General features: G+C 44.2%; 1 pseudogene; it reads left to right on the top strand.

The window, feature by feature from the left end:
• The window catches only part of LOC131015440 (uncharacterized), a 132,926-nt pseudogene extending 118,079 nt beyond the window's left edge, over positions 1-14,847 (top strand).
• The last annotated feature ends 6,738 nt before the right edge of the window (positions 14,848-21,585 follow it).

Genomic DNA, 21,585 nt, shown 5'->3' on the forward strand with positions numbered 1-21,585 from the left:
TTTCCTAGTGCACCGGGGTATTTCTCATGGGATCTCTTAATGGCCTTCGCGCCAGTGTTCGGGATATTCTATATTCTGAATTCCTCTGACAGCGAACGTTTCGATTTGTTTTTTATTGGGAATATTTTCTCACATTTTTATGTGTAGGTACTATGGGATCTTCGGACCCTCACCGCAACCTCGAGAAGGAGTTCGACAACGCCGGGCTTAGCTCTTCTGCCCACACCACTGAGGTTCCCGCTTCGCTATTTAACGGTTTGCAAGCCAGCACCGTCTTCACCACTCCGCCGGGTTTCCATACTGATGAGAAGTAATATATGCAGAGCAGAGGAATGACCTTTATCGAGGAAACGGACCTCGCCAGACGAACGGATGTCGTCAAAGAAACGGTCTTCATCAGAGAAATGGCCTTCGCCAGAGAAGTCATTCTCGCCAGAGGAATGGCCTTTGCCAGAGAAATGGCCTTCGCCAGAGAAATCACCAAAAGAATAGCGGAATCCCCCGCCTGGGAGCAAATTTACCATTATACCCTCGACCACGCGGAAGACATGCTTTGAAGGTGATAACACTCATGTTTCCATGGTTTTAGTGTTCATATGATGTCAATTTTATAGGAAACTGAGTGTTGGATGATTGTTTTATGCTTAATTTGCTTTATCTTTTGAAACATGATTCTTACTCGAACTTTGAAGGAAATTTCAGATTTATTGAGTTCGAATTTAGAAAACTTATCTGAAATAGAAGTTGTATATCGTCTCGATACGAATTCGTGAGCGCAAACGGATCATAAATCGGAGTTCGGACGAGAAAGTTATGACCAAAACAAGAAAGTCGCGCGCAGCAGCGAAACGGCGGCGACCGCCGCCCGAAGAAGAAATTTTGGGAAGAAGCCGGCGACCGGGCGGCGACCGTCGGGCAGCCCGCCGAGTTTTCGGCGCCAGCGGCGCCCGCGCGGTGAGCGCCGTCCGATCGCCGCCAGACCGCCGCACCTCCGTATTTTTGCGTTTTTAGGCGTTTTTCAAGTCCTTTTCGAGCTCAAACTCTGTATTTTACCCTGGTACTATAAATAGGTCTTCTTTTGACCTATTTTGGGTTCCTTTTTCAGTTCCAAACTTTTATTTTTTAATTTCATAGCTTTAGAATTTATTGCTTTCCAGTTTTTACTGCTTGGATTGGATTTCCACAAGATTGAAGATTCAAGCTGCTACATTCGTTCTTATTCAGTTTTTCCAATTGCTTTCTTTTTAATTATGTTTATGTTTTATTTCAGTATGTCTGGCTAGTTTCACTTAGCTGATTCTAGGGTTTGTAAATAGTTGCGGTATTTTTGTTGCCGTAAAAGATCGATGAGGCGATCGAAGACCCTAATGCGCACCTGGCGCATTTCCTGGAGCTGTGTAGCACGGTGAAGATGAATGGTGTCCCTGATGACATTATCCGTCTTCGTCTTTTTCCCTTCTCACTGCGGGATAAGGCGAAGTCGTGGTATCATACGCTGCAGCTGGGAGAGAATATCGTGTGGGAGAATTTGGCTCATGCATTCCTACGCAAGTTTCATCCGCCTGGCCTTACGTTGAAGTTGAAGATGGACATCGTGCAGTTTCAACAGTACGATGGAGAAAAGCTAGCGGAGACTTGGGAGCGGTATCAGGAGAAGCTCAGAAAGTGCCCAAGCCATGGATTTGATGAAGGCACGCTCGTGATCATGTTCTGCAATGCCTGCGGGGAGCGTACAAGGATGCACATGGATACAGCTGCAGGTGGCTCTTTACTCCAGAAAAGCAGTTCTGAAGCATGGAGCATTATTGATAGCATGGCTTCTACGAGCTACCAATGGCCATCTGAGCGAATACAATTGAAGAAGGTTGCAGCTGCGTCCAGTTCTGATCCTATGGCAGCAATGGTTACTCAACAGGCAGCGATGGCTACACAGCTGGCAGAGCTGACTACAAAAATTGGTGAGTTGAATGTTGGACGTCATGAGCAAGCTGTGATAGACCCGTCAGGCATGGAAGATGTCAATTATGTGAATGACAGAAATTATGAGAATTTCCAGCGAGGACAGCCAGGAATGTATGGCAGAGGTCAACAATTTCAGCAGGGTCAGCAGCAGTTTCAGCCAGGAGCACGACCACATCCTAACCTTTCTTACGGTAATACAAACAATACTTTGCAGCCTCCACCTGGATTTTCTGTGTCTAGCGGAGGAGTTATAAATGAGCCGAAGAAGGTATCAATGGAGGATATGATGCAGCAGATGTTAATGAAGATGACTGGGATGGAGACAACTGTTAGTTCAAGGATGACCAATTTGGAGTCTCAAGTGGGTCATATTGGAAATAATTTTTCAGCACTCTCCAAGCAAGTGCAGATGTTGGAGACTCAAGTCGGTCAGATGGCCAACCAAGCAGCTGCGCAGAACAAGCCAGGCCAATTTCCTAGCAACACCCAGTTCAATCCGAAGAGCCAATATCAACAACCTCAGCAAAATCAGCAATGTCATTCCATCCGGGTGGTTGATAAATCAGTTGAGGATGAAGAGCAGCGGAATCATCCAAAGCAGCGGGATCATCCAGAGCTGCAGAATGACAAGGGAAAAGGCAAAGTAGTGGAGGAAGACGATGATGATTTGGAGGAGCTTGCAGCGAAACAGACGCCTCCCCCTAAGAAGGATTCGAGCTCTTCTGCTGTTAAAGGGCCTATTCCTACTCCTACGTTTCCCAGGCCAGAGTACAAGCCTGTAGCACCCTTCCCGAATAGCCTGGCAAAGCCGAAGATGGATGAGAAGTTTTTGGAGACTTTTAAGAAGTTGGCTGTGAATATTCCTTCCGTGGAGATCTTGAGAAACAAGCCAAATGAGGTGCAAATTGTGAAGGCTGTGATGGAAAAGAAGAGAGCATTCAATGAATTTGAGGAGGTGCTCGCAGTGAAGGAGTATCAGTTGGCTCCAAAGAGAGAAGATCCGGGCAGCTTCAATATTCCTGTGAAGATTGGAAAGTCATTGTTTGAGAAAGTGATGTGTGACATCGGAGCAAGCATAAATGTCATGCCTCTCAAAGTGTATAGGAAGTTGCAACTGGGGGATTTGAAGCCAACTAACAAGACAATTCAGCTTATTAATAAGTCTTGCTCTAAACCTCTAGGAGTAGCGGAAGATGTGCTTGTGAAAGTGAGTGATTTTTTCTTCCCAGTCGACTTTGTAGTGTTGAATATTCCGGAGGATCCAAAGATGCCTTTGCTGTTAGGAAGACCTTTCCTTGCCACATGTGGAGCAAAGCTAGATATGCAAAGGGGGACGATGACATTGGGAGCCTATGGGGAAACTGTGATTTTCAAGAAACCTCCACCAAAGGAAGTTCCCCAGAATGAAGTGATAAATTTGGCTGACAGTTTTCTAGCAAATTCGGAGGATGAAGAGGTTGAGAAGAATGAGCTGCCCAAGTATGAAGCTAAGAAAAAAACTCCAAAACCAAAAGAAGTTCTGATTTTTGAGATGTGTTTGTTTTTGGAGCATGATGGGGGGTTTTTGAAAACCCATACCCCCAAGAAGAAGAAAGTGAAATTCCGGATTTTTCGGAACAAGAATGAGAAGGGGGCAATGCTTGTGGAGGATGTTCGAGCCAAGAGAAGTGTTTTGGTGGAGAAGGCACCCAAGAGTAGAAAAGCTTTCCAATGGTTAGAGTGCTGTTTCCGACCTCCATGAGTTTTTGAGGTATCGTCGAGCTCTAGACGTTAAATTAAGCACTTGTTGGGAGGTAACCCAACCGTTTTCTTTGTTTTGTTTTCCTTTCATTTAGTTTCTTTTTGTTTCTTTGTTTTCTTTGTTTTCTTTGTTTTGGGTTTTTAAGTGCAGCGTTGTGCTTGGAAGATGCGGGAACTCGCGCTTGGTTCATACCACCACCATGGAGCATGTTTTTATAGTGAGTAGTGACACACATATCATCATCCCTCCAAACTTATTTTCGAACTTATGTTCTGTAATAAGTTTGGGGGAGGGGGGTGAGAGTAGATATGTGTATCACTTTTATCTTTTTGTTAGCTTTATTGTTTTATCCTGCTTGGTTGGTGGTGTGTGATTGTTTTTGAGATGATTATTGCTCCATTAGATTTCTGGTGAGATGCCAATGATGATTTCTGTGAAAAAAAATTGAATTTGATTTTCTTTGATGATTTAAGCATAATTGGAACTAATTTGCATAATTCTAGAGTGATTTTGACCTTGACTTTTGGACGTTGAATAAACCTGTGAGGATTTGAGCTATAACTGTTTATCATACACAGTTTATTCTTTGTTGTGAGTTTTGTCATGCATATGTAGTGATCTTCTAGAACTTGCCATGGTTTCTGTGTCGAGGTTGCTGTTGTGCCCAGGATTAGGAGATGATTTTAGGCCATCTTTTGTTAGCCACAATTTTTCCCAAACACTATCCTTGAAAAAAAAATTATCCTTTGTTATCCACTTTGAGCCTATTTAGCTTTTATTCTTTAGCCGGATGATAGGGGGTGATAAAGTATATGGGGATCTTCGTGTTGTGAATATTCATAGTGGGTTGTGAAAAAGAAGGGATGATATTGAGCTACTATTTACTCTTATAAGCTCTAGAAAAGTTGTGAAAAAAAAAGAAAAAAAAAGAAAAAAAAGAGAGAGAAAAGAAAAAGAAAGAAAAAAAAAGTATAAAGTCAAGTGTATATTGAGATATTTGTTTGAAAATCGACTTTGTGTGTTGGAAATAAATGGAGAGCATAAAAGAGTGTTTAGTTCTGTTTTGTGATGATTAAATCCCTTGAGTTGTGTTGATTATGGTGATATAGTTGGGTGGAAGATGAAATTTATTCCATGCTTGATTAGTGAAGCTATAAGGTTGGTGTTCTTGATCTATTTGAGTCACTTAGCCTATATTTCCCTACCTTAACCAATGTCCCTACATTATAACCCGAATAAAAAGACCTTTTTGATCTTAGTCCTGGCACACTATTAGCGATGGAGATTGTAGACGATTGGCAAGCCTATGGTAAGAGATCTGCATTGTATTGAATTTCGATGAGAGTATACACGTCCTATTCCATCAAATTGAGAGTTGAGTGATACACATACCTTGTGAGATTCAATTGTTTGGAATGTCAAGGTTGATTTTGCTATAAGTTGTGTTTATTGGTGAATTTTGTGCTTAATTATTGAGGATTTGAGAATTCTATTATTCTTTATTATTCGGAGGCATCGATGAACTAGATTTCTTACCCATTCGTGTTATTGTTTGTATTATTCCCATTATTCGAGGACGAACAATGGCTTAAGTTTGGGGGAGTTGATAACACTCATGTTTCCATGGTTTTAGTGTTCATATGATGTCAATTTTATAGGAAACTGAGTGTTGGATGATTGTTTTATGCTTAATTTGCTTTATCTTTTGAAACATGATTCTTACTCGAACTTTGAAGGAAATTTCAGATTTATTGAGTTCGAATTTAGAAAACTTATCTGAAATAGAAGTTGTAGATCGTCTCGATACGAATTCGTGAGCGCAAACGGATCATAAATCGGAGTTCGGACGAGAAAGTTATGACCAAAACAAGAAAGTCGCGCGCAGCAGCGAAACGGCGGCGACCCCGCGGCGACCGCGCGGTGAGCGCCGTCCGATCGCCGCCAGACCGCCGCACCTCCGTATTTTTGCGTTTTTAGGCGTTTTTCAAGTCCTTTTCGAGCTCAAACTCTGTATTTTACCCTGGTACTATAAATAGGTCTTCTTTTGACCTATTTTGGGTTCCTTTTTCAGTTCCAAACTTTTATTTTTTAATTTCATAGCTTTAGAATTTATTGCTTTCCAGTTTTTACTGCTTGGATTGGATTTCCACAAGATTGAAGATTCAAGCTGCTACATTCGTTCTTATTCAGTTTTTATATAATTCAGTTTTTCCAATTGCTTTCTTTTTAATTATGTTTATGTTTTATTTCAGTATGTCTGGCTAGTTTCACTTAGCTGATTCTAGGGTTTGTAAATAGTTGATTGAATTTATGTGATTTATTTGTTAATACCTTTGTGCCTTCCAGTTTATGATTCATAATTCCTGGTGCTTAATTTCTTGTGAATTATCTGATCAATAGTTTGCATGTGTAGCTATTCGGTTTGAGACCTAGCGGAGATAACTGTTTAGCGGATTCAGGAATGTATGATATGATTTTAACCTTGAGACCTAGCGGAGATAGGTGGATCATAGGGAGCTATTCTTAGGAGCTATTGGGAGTTAGTAGATTTTTTTGAGACCTAACGGAGATAGATAATTTACTAATCTACGATCGTTGCTGCTCTAGCGAGAGTGATTGATTAATTAAGTGATCTCTCATCATAACTGGATTAAACTGGTACATAGGATTAATAGATTTATTATGTGGATTTAGTTAATGAATTTACTACCCTAGGATCAGTTGTCTTTTAATATTCGAATTTTCCTACGTGCTTTTAATTATTGTTAATTGCGTTTTAGTTTAAGTTAATTAAACCTTCCTGCTTTCGTTTACCTGCATACTGTGAGGGTCTGTTTAGGAGATAGATAAAGTAATTTCGTTTTACAGTCTATGTGGATACGATACTCTGCTTGCTATTTCTGTGCTACAATTACACTGTGTTAGTTGCGGTATTTTTGTTGCCGTAAAAGATCGATGAGGTTACTAAATAGTTATGGAAATTTGCCTTGATGAGGACTTTTACATCAATATTCGAATCTGGATCTACTGATCTATCCAGGTACTACACGTGATGGACTGACGGTCTAGCAAAAATCATCACAAAAGAACTTAGTCACGTTACGTCCGGTGGACCAGCGTTTTAGTACTAGTCAAAACAACTAAGCCAACATAGGGGCATACAAACGCATCGGAACAATCATCGTTTCCGAAAAACACGAATAACATCCTACTAAAAACAAACGGGATGGTCTAAAAGCATCACGTGCTTGACCCTTGGGTCGAGGCATTTGTGTCTGACTGATTTAATCTGATGAGTACCTGTTTGTCCTTGGGTTACAGAAAATCTACCAACAGCTAGTGGATCGCAATGATTCAAATCACAATTGGCAATTAGGCAAAGTGTTCCAATAATTTGCCAAACAATTGAATATAAATAACCATAGGGTAGAAATGAATTGACTGAAAGGTCGAAACAAAATGACCTAATAGTCTGAACCCGTTTGGCTTTTCAGATGAAGGTTTAAAATATATGGGTTTAAAGACCCATATATGACGACTACTGAGATTTTGGCTATGTGGACTGGCCAGGTCCGACACAACTACTTCTCAGTCACTCGGAAATACTTTCCCGAACTTGGTAACTCTTGTTCATTGGCTGCAAAAGATATATTTGGTCTAAAATCACCACTTCTCCTTAACATCTTGAACATGTCCTTGAGAATATTCTAGAGCTTTTCAAACTTGGAGTCTGCCTCCTAATTTAATGCAATCCCTAAACATCTTCTATAGGCGAAATAAGGTAGGCTCAACCTTACTCAACAATTCTTCCTCTACATGATCTTAATGTAGTACTTCTAGTACTTTGTGTTCCTTCTCATAGCGCTTGAAATGCAACCATATAATTTGAAGCGCTCTCCCATGCCTTTGCTAAAGACCTTCTTAATCATCATACCTTCCATCAGGAAGTGGATTTTGTTTCTCTGAGCATCTTTACAGGGTATGTGTCACCATACGAAATGCTAAGGCATGTAATGATCTTAGTCAATACTTTCATTCTTCTTACTAAACTAAATGTCTAATCCAATACGTTCTAACAAGGGCGATGTCTCTGATAGTCTAAGGTATGTATACTTAACTTGAGTATACTCGCAGTGTCTCATTAGAATCCCAATTCCTTGACTTCAATATCGATCCGTTGTCGATGCTTCTAACTCTTATTGAACTCTTAACCATCTTCGGGAACTCATTCCCCTCGCATCTCGTCCTTCGATTCGTAGTAGGTGATCGTAATCAACATGGGTTCTAAAACAAGCTCACGTGTAACGTAATAGGTAACTTTAATCAGAAAGGTTTCGAATATTTAAAACTGTAAGCCAAATAGTTCTAATCGCAATATTATGACATCATACACAAAGCGTTATAACCCCTTGTGAGCCTAGCTCTGAAATTCGAACATAAATCATGAAGATTCTCTTCATGTCATAACTGGTGATAATTGAGGGATTTGAAATGAGTATTAGCTCATCACACCACCGCTAGCTAATTGCATAAGTCACTCTCATCGCTATGAGCAATGTCTCAACTAAGTTCTGGTCGGGTAAGGCAATAGTTGGTTCGGTATTCTGTCACGTGTGAACAGCCCGAATAATGAACTATGCCCGTGTCACTTACTCGTGTGTGACACTCTTCTTTTCATCTTATTGCATACCTTCTCATTGGATTCTCGTGTCTCTTCAAGTGACATTTGATTTTCTTCCTCTTTCTTGGCTCTTCACTATGGCTATAGTGAAAGATAACTGAGTTTCTAGTTTCTACTGTTCTTCTCATAACAGTGATCATGCATTCTTAACGCATCTAAGTTCATTGAGATATCAAATCAATTAATAAAGCATATATCTTGAATGTAAGCATCAGTACATTCGCATGAAATGTGAACTTTCAACGTTCGTAAATTATTACCTCTTTCTTTCTTGTTGAGCGTGACGATGCGATGAAGTGTTGAGCTTTTGTCGACTGACTCTTTGATGCGTCTTCGACTTTTGGGCCATTTGGCCCTCTTTTTTCCTTTATTTGTGTCAGTTCAGGTCTGTCCGGGGGAAAAACGAAGTTGTAAAGGAAGGAAGGTCAGTAGAGCGGAAACGGAAGAAATGCGGTCAGAATGGGCACTATCGAGCCCAGATTGTTTGGTCATGCTTACCAGCATGGAGCTTCGGCCAACAAGTACCTCTCCAATTCAACTTGGGGCATGGGAACCTGGAGCAACCACCTGGTATGAGCCACACCGATAAGAGCAGTCAGTCTGATCGTTACCAGAAGAAGCAGACAGCCAGAGCCATAAAAGGAAGGTCAATCTCGAAGATCCCATGGAACAAGCGGAAGGTTGAAGAAGAAACTTGAAGGATCGAAAGAATGGGAAGGGTTGACCAAGCTTGCAGCTGGACGCCATCCTCAATCGGATCAATCAAAGATTGAGCTAATTAAGGAAAGAAGATCCTGGCGAAGATTTGGAACCGGCGCAGCTAGGGTTAGGCCTCTACCATCCGGCAGTATAAAAGGAAAACAGTGTGCAGCGTGCACAAGCTCTTGGAACCCAAGAAACTTTTGTTACTTTAGTTATCATTTTAAGATCGCCGTGTGTGGCATCCAAAACATTTTACAATTCCGCATTTTCCCTTTTCCGTTGTGTTATTACTTTTGGACAAGTTCGAAGGCTTGAAGCCTAGGTACTATTTTATCTATTTCAGCATTTCATTTCGTTCTATCACGTGTTTAATTCTTTTTGCATTTATGAATTGTGTTATGTGTGAGTAATTCCCTTGGTGAGGTTTTAGGGGGTGGAAGTAATTGTTGTTAATATGTAAACATTCGTGAGGCACTTGTTCTTTCGGTTGAATCTCGTGGTTCCGGAAGGATCTGTTCGACATCATGGGCAGTAGGGGCCTAACGGGTGATCTCCGTTCGGTAAAACGCTGTCCATGTCAAGCAAAGGCCAGGACATACCAAAGTACAACAATTGGTATGCCCAAGACCGAGTAGCTGAGCAGCGTCAACAAAAGGCGTTGTAGATCCAGAAGGTGGGGAAAGGGTTGATGGGATACACTGCCCTCCCTCAGTCTTGGGCTTCTCTAGAGACCATCCATCAACTGTGACGAGGCATAAAGCCATGGTTATCAAACGAGGAAAGCAATCTCGGCGCCGTAGCATGTCTATGACTGGTCGGCTGACAAAGCCGGAAATAGTTGAGTCCAGGAGGCATGTGTCACTAAAAGCGCGGAGTTGGGGACTTCGGGAGAGAAGGTTGGTGAGGGCCATACTTGGTGAGTAACGGGTATGACTACTATCTAAGGAGAAGTGAAGCACTGCCTTGTGACCGGGGATTGTGTGACCTTCGGACCAAGTGACCACAATGAGATCAACCATCCTATATGTGAAGTACAATTCCTTGAAACGCCCCAATGTCTTTGAGCCACGCCTTGGAATTGTATGGATCATAGACGGATCATCAGTGTGCCTATGACCGAAACAAATGTTAACAACAGTTATGACCTAACCGAATAACCTCACCCCTTGTTATTATTGATCTTTTTCATTTCTTGTGCAGAGTATACAGATTGAGAATTGTGACACCTCAGTTTGTCGTAGGAGAACAAAGTAGTTCATCACTCCCTGTGGGATTCGACCCTGCGCTTACCGCTAAGACTAAGTTCTTATCGTGAGAAGTAGGAGCGTGTATTGTCCGTACTGGGTTTACATAGGTATTTTGTCCACACCGCACGACGGGTGTGTGTCAAAATTGGCGCCGTTGCCGGGGAGTGACGCGCAGCAATTTTGTTCTCTCCTCATTCCATCTTCCGCTACTGGTGTATGCGTGGAACTCGTAGAGCTGTAAGAGCATTGGTGTTTGACCCCGATATTGATCGAACAGAGAGACGACTACGCGCAGAAGCACGAATAGCGAGACGCGAAGCTATGGCAGAAGCTGAACAAGCAGATGTCGTACCGGAGCAGACCCTCAGACAGTTGGCATACCCAACTAACCTCAACTTGAGGCCGAACGGAATCACCTTACCCGCAAATCCGTTCGCACCTCGTCGGTATGACATGAAGCCATCATTGCTTCAGATCTTACCGAAGTTCAATGGATATCAAGGAGATGACCCTCATACTCATCTCCAAGATTTTGAGATGACAATCATGCACCAATCAAATGACGAGCAGCAAGAGTATGTCAAGTTAATACTTTTCCCTTTTACCTTGGTGGATAATGCAAGAAGATGGCTGTATGACCTACCCGAGGGGAGTGTCACTACATGGGCACAACTGCAACAGGCTTTCTTGGAAGAATTCTTCCCAGCAGCACGAGTGGAGCGGATGCGATGGGATATCCGCAGCATCAGGCAGGATGGGCTAGAATCCTTCTACGAATACTGGACGAGATTCAAGAGAATGTTAAGCAATTGCCCCCATCACCAAATCTCTCCAAAAGATCAGGTGGAGAGCTTCGTAAAGGGCATGCGGAGGAACGATCGCAGTCTGGTATTAGCAGCCTGTAATGGGTCATTGATGAGCAAAACCCCGTCGGAAGTCTTCCAACTGTTGGGTACCATGGCAGAAGAATCACGTGATGAAGGGCATGAAAGGAATCTGGAGAAGCCAAGGAAAGCTGAAGAAAAAGGGGAGATGTCTAATTTGGAGAAAACGATGGAGAAGAGCATGAATGAACTCAAGGAACTTCTGTCGGGCTTGACTATACCGAAGAAGATTCGCCAGTGTGGCCTTTGCGATGCCACTGGACACCAATCTGAAAATTGTCCAAATTTTGGTGAAGATATTGTTGATGTCAATGCCATCGGAGGACATGATGGGAATCCACGAAAGTACGATCCTTATGCAAATACTTACAATCCTGGATGGAGGGATCACCCCAACTTTCGGTGGAAGCAAGATGGTCAGCCCCAGCAGCAGAACAATATGGGCGCACCAATGCAACGTCCTCAGTATAATCAGAACCAGCATCAACAACAGTACCAGTTAGGACCACCTCAACACCACAACCAGAATCAACAACAACCTCCTTACCAACCCCCACATCGGAGAGCACCTTGGGAAGAAGCAATTGAAAGCATGGCTAAGGAGAGCGAGAAGTTTCGCAATGAAATTTGAGCCGGCATGAACCAAACTAACCAGCAAATTAGTTATTTGACTAAGGCAGTGGCCAAACTAGAGGAGAACGCTGGTAAACTCCCAGCCATGGGAATCAACCCCAGAGAGCATGCCCAAGTGGTGTTAACCGAGTTTCCTGAGGGGGAAGAAAAGGAGGAAGAATTGTTAGCAGAGGCTGAATTGCTTCGAGGAGGCTGGAATAAGAACGGGAAGGGTCCAACTGATGAACAAGTTGGAGGTAGCAACCCAACCGAAGCACCTTACCCAGGACGCCTGAAACAGAAAGCTAGAGAGAAAGAAGCAAGTGAAATGATGAAGATGTTTCAAAAGGTTGAGTTGAGCATACCTCTACTCGATGCCATCAGGCAAATTCCTAAATATGCCAAATTCTTGAAAGACCTTTGTTCAAGAAAAGTCAAAATGGAGGAAGAGGTCCGCTACGTGATGGGAGAAAGTGTTTCGGCGGTGATCCAACGGAAGCTCCCCACTAAGCGAAAGGATCCAGGGATGTTTACCATTCCATGCAACATAGGAGGAACCAACATGGATAAGGCAATGATGGATCTAGGGACCTCCATTAATGTGATGCCATTGGCTGTGTACAAGAGATTGAATGTTGGCGAGATGAGGAACACCCGTGTGGTCATACAGTTGGCTGACAGGTCCAACGCTTACCCTGAAGGAGTAGTGGAGGACGTACTGATCAAGGTTGGAGATTTGATTTTCCCAGCAGACTTCTATGTTCTAGATACCGGACCTGAAACTGAAGAGAATGCCATACTATTGGGAAGACCGTTCATGATGACTGCCGGAACCAAGATCGATATGAAAACCGGAATATTGACATGTGAGTTCGACGGAGTTCAAGTGGAATTCAATATCTATGAGACCATGAAGAGGAAACAAGCAATGGAGACGGTGGACATGGTCGATGTATTTGAACCCTTGGTGCAAGAACAGGGAATTACTTTCGGTTCCAGGGATACCACAGAGAAGGTGATTCAGTATGGTCTAACGGATCGGGATGCTGAGCATATGGAGGACGATGAAATGAAGGAAGCTATCATGGAGCTCTACTCCCTCAGAGAAAGCACCTTAGAAGCCGAGGTGGAGGTAGACCAGAAGATCAAGGAATTAATCCAGGAAGTCTATCTAGCTGGAGGAGCAGAGACAAGCAAACCGGAGTTGTTGGCTCAGTATGGGCAGAACGAGAAGCTGCTACCTTCAATCCAGAAAGCACCCGTTTTGGAGCTCAAACAATTACCTAAGCATTTACAATATGCTTATCTAGGACCAGAAGAGACGCTACCAGTCATCATCAGTTCTGATCTAACTGTCGTGCAGCAAGAGCGATTGGTCAGAGTATTACGAGAAAACAGGGAAGCCATCGGTTGGACCTTAGCTGATATTAAAGGCATCAGTCCTACGGAGTGCATGCATCACATTTACCTTGAGGAGGGAGCCAAACCCGTTCGAGACTCTCAAAGGAAGATGAACCCGGTCATGAAAGAGGTAGTGCTGAAAGAAATTCTCAAACTGTTGGAGTTGGGAATCATCTACCCCATATCCGATAGCCAATGGGTGAGTCCAGTCCATGTCGTGCCGAAGAAGTCAGGGATACAGGTTGTAGAAAATGATCAAGGCGAGCTTGTGCCCACCCGTTTGCAAAATGGATGGAGAGTTTGCATTGATTACAGGAAGTTGAATGATGCAACCAGGAAGGACCACTTCCCACTGCCCTTTATCGACCAGATGTTGGAAAGGTTGGCCGGTAATGCCTATTACTGTTTTCTAGACGGATACTCCGGATACATGCAAATTTTTGTGGCACATGAAGACCAGGAGAAAACCACTTTCACCTGCGTATTTGGGACATTTGCATACCAGAGAATGCCGTTCGGACTCTGCAACGCACCGGGAACTTTTCAAAGGTGTATGATGAGCATCTTCTCCGACCTATTGGAGAATTGCATTGAAGTCTTCATGGACGATTTCACCGTGTATGGTAGCTCTTTCGACACATGTTTAAAACACCTAGAACTCGTCTTAAAAAGATGTGTGGAGAAGAGCTTGGTCCTCAATTATGAAAAATGCCATTTTATGGTAAGAGAATGAATAGTGCTCGGGCACGTGATTTCAGAAAGGGGAATTGAAGTGGACAAGGCGAAAGTTGATTCCATCGCCAAATTACCCTACCCGACAACCGTAAAGCACATACGGGCATTCCTCGGCCATGCAGGTTTCTACCGGCGATTTATCAAGGACTTCGCCAAGATTGCCCAGCCCATGACCAGACTTCTCCAACAAGACGTGCCGTTTGAGTTTGATGATGATTGTAAGGAGGCCTTCACGATTCTGAGAAGCAAGCTGGTGTCGGCCCCCATTATTCAACCTCCAGTATGGGATCTACCGTTCGAGATCATGTGTGATGCCAGCAACCACGTAGTTGGAGCAGTACTGGGACAGAAGAAAGGCAAGGAGAGTTGCGTGATCTATTACGCATCCAAAACACTGAATCCGGCACAATCCAGCTATACCACTACTGAGAAAGAACTTTTGGCGGTGGTGTTTGCCATAGAAAAGTTTCGTTCCTACCTTTTAGGAACAAAGGCGGTGGTCTACACGGATCATGCCGCGTTGAAGTATTTGATGGTCAAAAAGGAATCCAAACCTCGACTCATCAGGTGGATCTTGCTATTGCAAGAGTTCAACATAGAGATAAGGGACAAGAAAGGGGCTGCAAACCTCGTAGCAGATCATCTGAGCAGGTTGCAACTGGAAGAGGATGACGGTATGCCCATTACCGATACGTTTCCGGACGAGAAACTTTATTCCATGAGCATCCTGGAGGAAGAAGAAGAACTATATGCTCTAACCAAGCAGGAGCCCTGGTATGCAGATATAGCTAACTATCTGATTACTAAGGAGTTACCCCCAGGATTGACAAGATTCGAACAACGGAAGTTACTCGCGCAAGCACGATACTACCACTGGGATGATCCATATCTATGGAAGACTGGAGCAGATCAAGTCATACGGAGATGCATACCTGAGGATGAGCATGCCCAAATTTTGGACATGTGTCATGGAACAGCAAATAGCGGACATTTTGGAGGAAAGCGCACGGCCCACAGAATTTTGGAGAGTGGATTCTACTGGCCCACCATATTTGCGGATGCAAGGAAATGGGTACGGAGCTGCCCGAAGTGCCAGATGACTGGAGGAATTACCGCAAGGGATGAAATGCCACAAGTTCCAATCATGCCGGTCGAAGTGTTCGACGTATGGGGGATTGACTTTATGGGACCCTTCCCAAAGTCAAGGAACTATGAATACATTCTGGTGGCAGTAGATTACGTATCAAAGTGGGTTGAAGCCAAAGCAACCACAAGTAATGATGCCCATACCGTGGCAGGTTTCCTGAAGGAGCAAGTGTTCGGGAGTTATGGTATACCCAAAATTTTAATCAGTGACCAAGGGTCCCATTTCTGTAATGCCATTATCAGAACGCTAACCAAGAAGATGGGGGTGACACACAAGGTCACCACTGCATATCACCCCCAAGCAAATGGCCAGGCCGAGATTTCCAATAGAGAGATAAAGAGCATCCTGGAAAAGGTGGTGCACCCCAACCGTAAGGACTGGAGTGATCATTTGGGAGATGCGTTATGGGCATACAGGACTGCTTTCAAGACACCCATTGGAATGTCCCCGTTCCGCCTACTTTATGGCAAAAGATGTCACTTGCCCGTGGAAATTGAACACAAGGCGTACTGGGCAATCAAGCAAATCAACCTTAGCATGACCCTAGCTGGAGAAACAAAGAAGCTGCAACTGAGTGAGTTGGAGAAACTTCGGTTGGAGGCTTACGACAATGCGGTGCTCTATAAGGAGCGAACCAGAAGGATCCATGATGCCAAGATCAGGAAGAAGGAATTCTTAGTGGGGCAGAAAGTCCTACTCTTCAACTCACGCTTCAAGATGATGGCTGGAAAACTCCGCTCAAAATGGTCAGGACCATTCGTGATCAAAGAAATCTTTTCAAACGGAAGCATTGAAGTATATGATCACAATGGAGTTGATACGTTCGTGGTGAATGGGCACCGCCTTAAGCCCTATCACGAGCTTGCTGAAATAGAAAAGGAGAAGGAGGAATGTCACCTTCTCGACCCTGAGTACGAGTGAAGAGTGAAGGAAGGTCGAGCTCAAGACGGGAAACAAGAGCGCTTGCTGGGAGGCAACCCAGTGTGGTTACTTCGGTATGGTCTATACCAAATTTTCTTTTCTTTTCTTTTAAGTTTGTTTTGTTTTTGTTTGGATGCACTAACGCGCAGGTAAGTCGGGCCGAGATAATTGAAAAGAGGCCCAGAGGTTGATCCGAGCCCACTTTGCGTTGCAAAGTGTGTAGGTGGAGAGCTAGGGTTTGGAACGGTCTGGGAGAGGGCTTACGCAGGGAAATGACGCAAGCGTGTCAGGGGCAGGCGGCGATGTGACTGCAACCCTTCGGTTTCCGCAGAAAATTTGAATTTCAAATTTTGGCCATGATTTTTATTTCCTTAAAAATACTTTTTCTGCCATAACCGTCGCACTTACCTTCTTCAAAGCCTCAACCCACGATTTTCTTCCCCACAAACCTTAACCTCCGATAACCGCTACACCACGATCACCACTCACCTCAAACCCTAAATTTCCATAATTACCGATCACCCTCCTTAAAGACCAACCTCGCCTCCGAAAATCCCACAAAATCCAAAACTTCCGCGCAAATCCTAAATCTTCTTGAGCTCTGCAAATCACAATGGCGAAAACCAAAGGAGCAGGCTCCGGAAACACCCAACCACCAAAGAAGAAAAGCACGAAACTTCCACCTCCAAAGCGCACCACAAGGCGAAGCGCTTCGGAGAAAACCTCCACCAAAATTACTGAAGATCCTTTGCTGAAAATCCATCCCGAGGACAAGGGGCGTGCCGAAGTCCTCCAACAAGAGGAACGAGAAGTAGCAAGAGCAGCCGCCGAGTCGACGCAACCGGAAGAGGGGGAGCCCGAGCTCACCCCTCCTGTAAAAAAATCGAAGAAGGCTCAAACAAGCAAAGCAACCCCGGCGCGATCCATTGTCGCATCACCACCTGTTCTGGCTCAACCGCAACCACAAATCCCGGAAACCTCCATGCAGGAAGGAAGGACAGCTTCCGAAGATACGAAGGAGGAGAAGGAAGAACAAGAGAAAGCGGAGGAGAGGAGCGAAGAAGAAAAGGTGGATGAGGAGGAGGCTGATGACGCAGAGGAAGTTGAGGCAATTCAGGAGAAGGAAGTGGAAATCCCAACACCCCAGAGCAAGAGACCCGGAGTAAAAAGAAAACTGGATGTTGCAAAACCCCCACTACCAGTCAAGGCCAAACCGGCACCGGCAGGCAGTAAGACCCGAACAAAAGCGGAACAGAGTAAGAAACCAAGGAAACCCATTGCAGCCGAAAAAGGGAAGGCCAAGGAGATGGAGGAGCCGATGGAGGTAGACCCAGAGAGAACCGAGACAGTTGAAAGCTCCAACTCGGAGGATGTGATCGCCCCAGCTAAGCCGGTGACGAGCACAATCACCTCAAAACCCAAGGGCGTCAAACGCAAAGGAATGGTGCGACCTAGCACCATGGAGACGGTCATACCGAGAGACAGTCAGAGGTATGCCGTTTTGCAGAAACGGGAGATAACCCCTTGGTACTTTCTGATGACTGAAGTGTTGGAGGATCTCGGGATAAAGGAACGTGTGGAGGGATATTTCAAGAGCATTGGTTGGGGGAAGATTCTGAAGTGGAATGTGTTGGCATTCAAAAGTTTGTCGGAAGAGTTCATGAGTACGGTGGAATTCAACCCAAAGGGAAATTACTCGATCGAAACACCAGGTACACTCCGCTTCCAATTGCGGGGGAAGATGTTCCCACTGTCCATCAACGATTTGAACATCCACCTGGGAGTAATCGAGGATAAGGAGGTGTACGATGATGAGTACAAGCAAGCCGAGACCATGGCCCCACCGGAATGGCGCAATCAGATTGACCAATACTGGTCCCAACTCTCAACAGGGACCAAATATGTGAAGAATATCAGCAAATCCAACGAGCTCCGCGACCCAGCTCTGCAGATTTGCCATCGTTGGTTGGCCTATAACATTTATGGCCGGATTGAGGGGTCGAACGTCGTCACGCAGCAGGAGCTCTTTGTGCTCTGGTGCATGATGGAGAGAAAGAGGGTGAACTTTGGGTTCACCGCTGCAGTGCAATTTCAGTATGGGGTAACCCATACCAACAAGTATCTCTCCTTATGCCCGCTGGTGACCATCCTGGCGACAAAGCTTGTAGGTTTCAACGAGAAAGCCCCGGATGAAGCAGCCGTGGCAGAAACCCGACTTTTTGATATCGGGCGACTTGTGAGGTGGCGAATCGTTGAGACGGATGAAGGAGGTAACTATCGTTTGATCCAACCAGAAGGCAGCTCAGTTCGACCTGAACCAAAGGTTGCGCAGGAACAGGGAACTTCTCGCCCAGTTAGTGGCGAGATTATCAAGCTAACAACCGAACTGAAGGAGGTCAAGGATGAGCTGGTGATGCTGGGAGGAGAAGTGGCCACGCTGAGGGATACTGTGGAGGAAGGATTCAAAGCGATGGAAGCTTGTTTTAAAGAAATCAAGGAGATGCTGAGCACGGAGGCGAGATCCTCCGACCAAAACGACTAAGTCTTTTTCCCCTGAACTCGTAGATTAGGTTTTATTTTATCTTTTGTTTTTTTTTTCTCTTGTTTTAGCGTCTGTTTTGTCTGTGTTAGAGTCGAGTCTACTTGCATCGTTTGATGGTGAAAGATTGTGCATGCTGAATTCTGTCTTGGTATGATTGGTGGATTGAGTATGAAAATGCATGATGGTAGTTGTGAGGATACTGAAAATACCCACCGGTGAGATCAGGGCCAAATTAAAAAAATGCATGCTTGTGGTGAGAATTTGCTGTGACTAGGAAATCTTGACTTTGTTTGAGGACTCAATTTTGCTAGTACATGACTTGTGTGATTTGGGCACGATTCTTTGACTTAGGGCCCCAGATTATTCTTTGATGAGCAATGTGAAAAATAACCCCTTGAATGCCAACTTGAGCCGAATTCATTCTTTCTTGAGCATTGTTGATAATAGATCTAGGAGAAAGAATTCATGAAGTGAATGAAATGGCAGACAGGGAATTATAAGAAAGAAAGAAATCTGGGCACAAATTTTGGTGAATAAAAAAAATGATAGCCCGCAAAATAATCAAAGAAAAATGAACCCCATTGAAAGCAGGGAAATGAAGGGTTGGTTGTAGCTGTACTGAATGTGTATACTGAGTAAAGGTGATACTGAAATTAGCCACTGGACCATACTTTCCCACCTTAGCTCCGTATGCCCCATTACAACCCAACAAAGACCCTTTGATGAGTCATACTAGTGTGCTTAACTTGTAGTCTTCGATCAAATTCTTAGAGGAACTAGCACAGCAAATTATGAGTGTAAACACTTAGCCCTGTGCTTGAGCGAGAAGAGAGACTACCATCACACTTTATGCATAATCATTACTCTGCTTTGTGGTTTGACTGAACTGAATGATGCATGTTGGTATGATCTGACCCTGAAATATATGCAAGGTTTCGTGTCTCTTAGTTTTATTTATTTTCTTTCACCCTTTTCGTCCGTGTCTTCTGTGAATCCACCTACATACTTGAGGGCAAGTATGCTTTAAGTGTGTAAGTGTGATGCGTCTTCGAATTTTGGGCCATTTGGCCCTCTTTTTTCCTTTATTTGTGTCAGTTCAGGTCTGTCCGGGGGAAAAACAAAGTTGTAAAGGAAGGAAGGTCAGTAGAGCGGAAACGGAAGAAATGCGGTCAGAATGGGCACTATCGAGCCCAGATTGTTTGGTCATGCTTACCAGCATGGAGCTTCGGCCAACAAGTACCTCTCCAATTCAACTTGGGGCATGGGAACCTGGAGCAACCACCTGGTATGAGCCACACCGATAAGAGCAGTCAGTCTGATTGTTACCAGAAGAAGCAGACAGCCAGAGCCATAAAAGGAAGGTCAATCTCGAAGATCCCATGGAACAAGCGGAAGGTTGAAGAAGAAACTGGAAGGATCGAAAGAATGGGAAGGGTTGACCAAGCTTGCAGCTGGACGCCATCCTCAATCGGATCAATCAAAGATTGAGCTAATTAAGGAAAGAAGATCCTGGCGAAGATTTGGAACCGGCGCAGCTAGGGTTAGGCCTCTACCATCCGGCAGTATAAAAGGAAAACAGTGTGCAGCGTGCACAAGCTCTTGGAACCCAAGAAACTTTTGTTACTTTAGTTATCATTTTAAGATCGCCGTGTGTGGCATCCAAAACATTTTACAATTCCGCATTTTCCCTTTTCCGTTGTGTTATTACTTTTGGACAAGTTCGAAGGCTTGAAGCCTAGGTACTATTTTATCTATTTCAGCATTTCATTTCGTTCTATCATGTGTTTAATTCTTTTTGCATTTATGAATTGTGTTATGTGTGAGTAATTCCCTTGGTGAGGTTTTAGGGGGTGGAAGTAATTGTTGTTAATATGTAAACATTCGTGAGGCACTTGTTCTTTCGGTTGAATCTCGTGGTTCCGGAAGGATCTGTTCGACATCATGGGCAGTAGGGGCCTAACGGGTGATCTCCGTTCGGTAAAACGCTGTCCATGTCAAGCAAAGGCCAGGACATACCAAAATACAACAATTGGTATGCCCAAGACCGAGTAGCTGAGCAGCGTCAACAAAAGGCATTGTAGATCCAGAAGGTGGGGAAAGGGTTGATGGGATACACTGCCCTCCCTCAGTCTTGGGCTTCTCTAGAGACCATCCATCAACTGTGACGAGGCATAAAGCCATGGTTATCAAACGAGGAAAGCAATCTCGGCGCCGTAGCATGTCTATGACTGGTCGGCTGACAAAGCCGGAAATAGTTGAGTCCAGGAGGCATGTGTCACTAAAAGCGCGGAGTTGGGGACTTCGGGAGAGAAGGTTGGTGAGGGCCATACTTGGTGAGTAACGGGTATGACTACTATCTAAGGAGAAGTGAAGCACTGCCTTGTGATCGGGGATTGTGTGACCTTCGGACCAAGTGACCACAATGAGATCAACCATCCTATATGTGAAGTACAATTCCTTGAAACGCCCCAATGTCTTTGGGCCACGCCTTGGAATTGTATGGATCATAGACGGATCATCAGTGTGCCTATGACCGAAACAAATGTTAACAACAGTTATGACCTAACCGAATAACCTCACCCCTTGTTATTATTGATCTTGTTCATTTCTTGTGCAGAGTATACAGATTGAGAATTGTGACACCTCAGTTTGTCGTAGGAGAACAAAGTGGTTCATCACTCCCTGTGGGATTCGACCCTGCGCTTACCGCTAAGACTAAGTTCTTATCGTGAGAAGTAGGAGCGTGTATTGTCCGTACTGGGTTTACACAGGTATTTTGTCCACACCGCACGACGGGTGTGTGTCACTCTTCCAAACTAATATAAAATTTAGGACTAACTGGGTAACTCTTGGATTCAGAGCAAACGAACTGCTCTGATACCACTCTGTCACGACCGGATTACTTAATTAAGGATAACTAAGCCGGGAAACCATGACCAAGGAAGGGAGATTAGAAGCGGGGATAGAAAGGGGCGTGAATAATTAATGAAGGATCGAACTTAATCATTGA

This window comes from Salvia miltiorrhiza, chromosome 1 (genome assembly GCF_028751815.1).
Source record: "Salvia miltiorrhiza cultivar Shanhuang (shh) chromosome 1, IMPLAD_Smil_shh, whole genome shotgun sequence".
Classification (NCBI taxonomy): Eukaryota; Viridiplantae; Streptophyta; class Magnoliopsida; order Lamiales; family Lamiaceae; genus Salvia; species Salvia miltiorrhiza.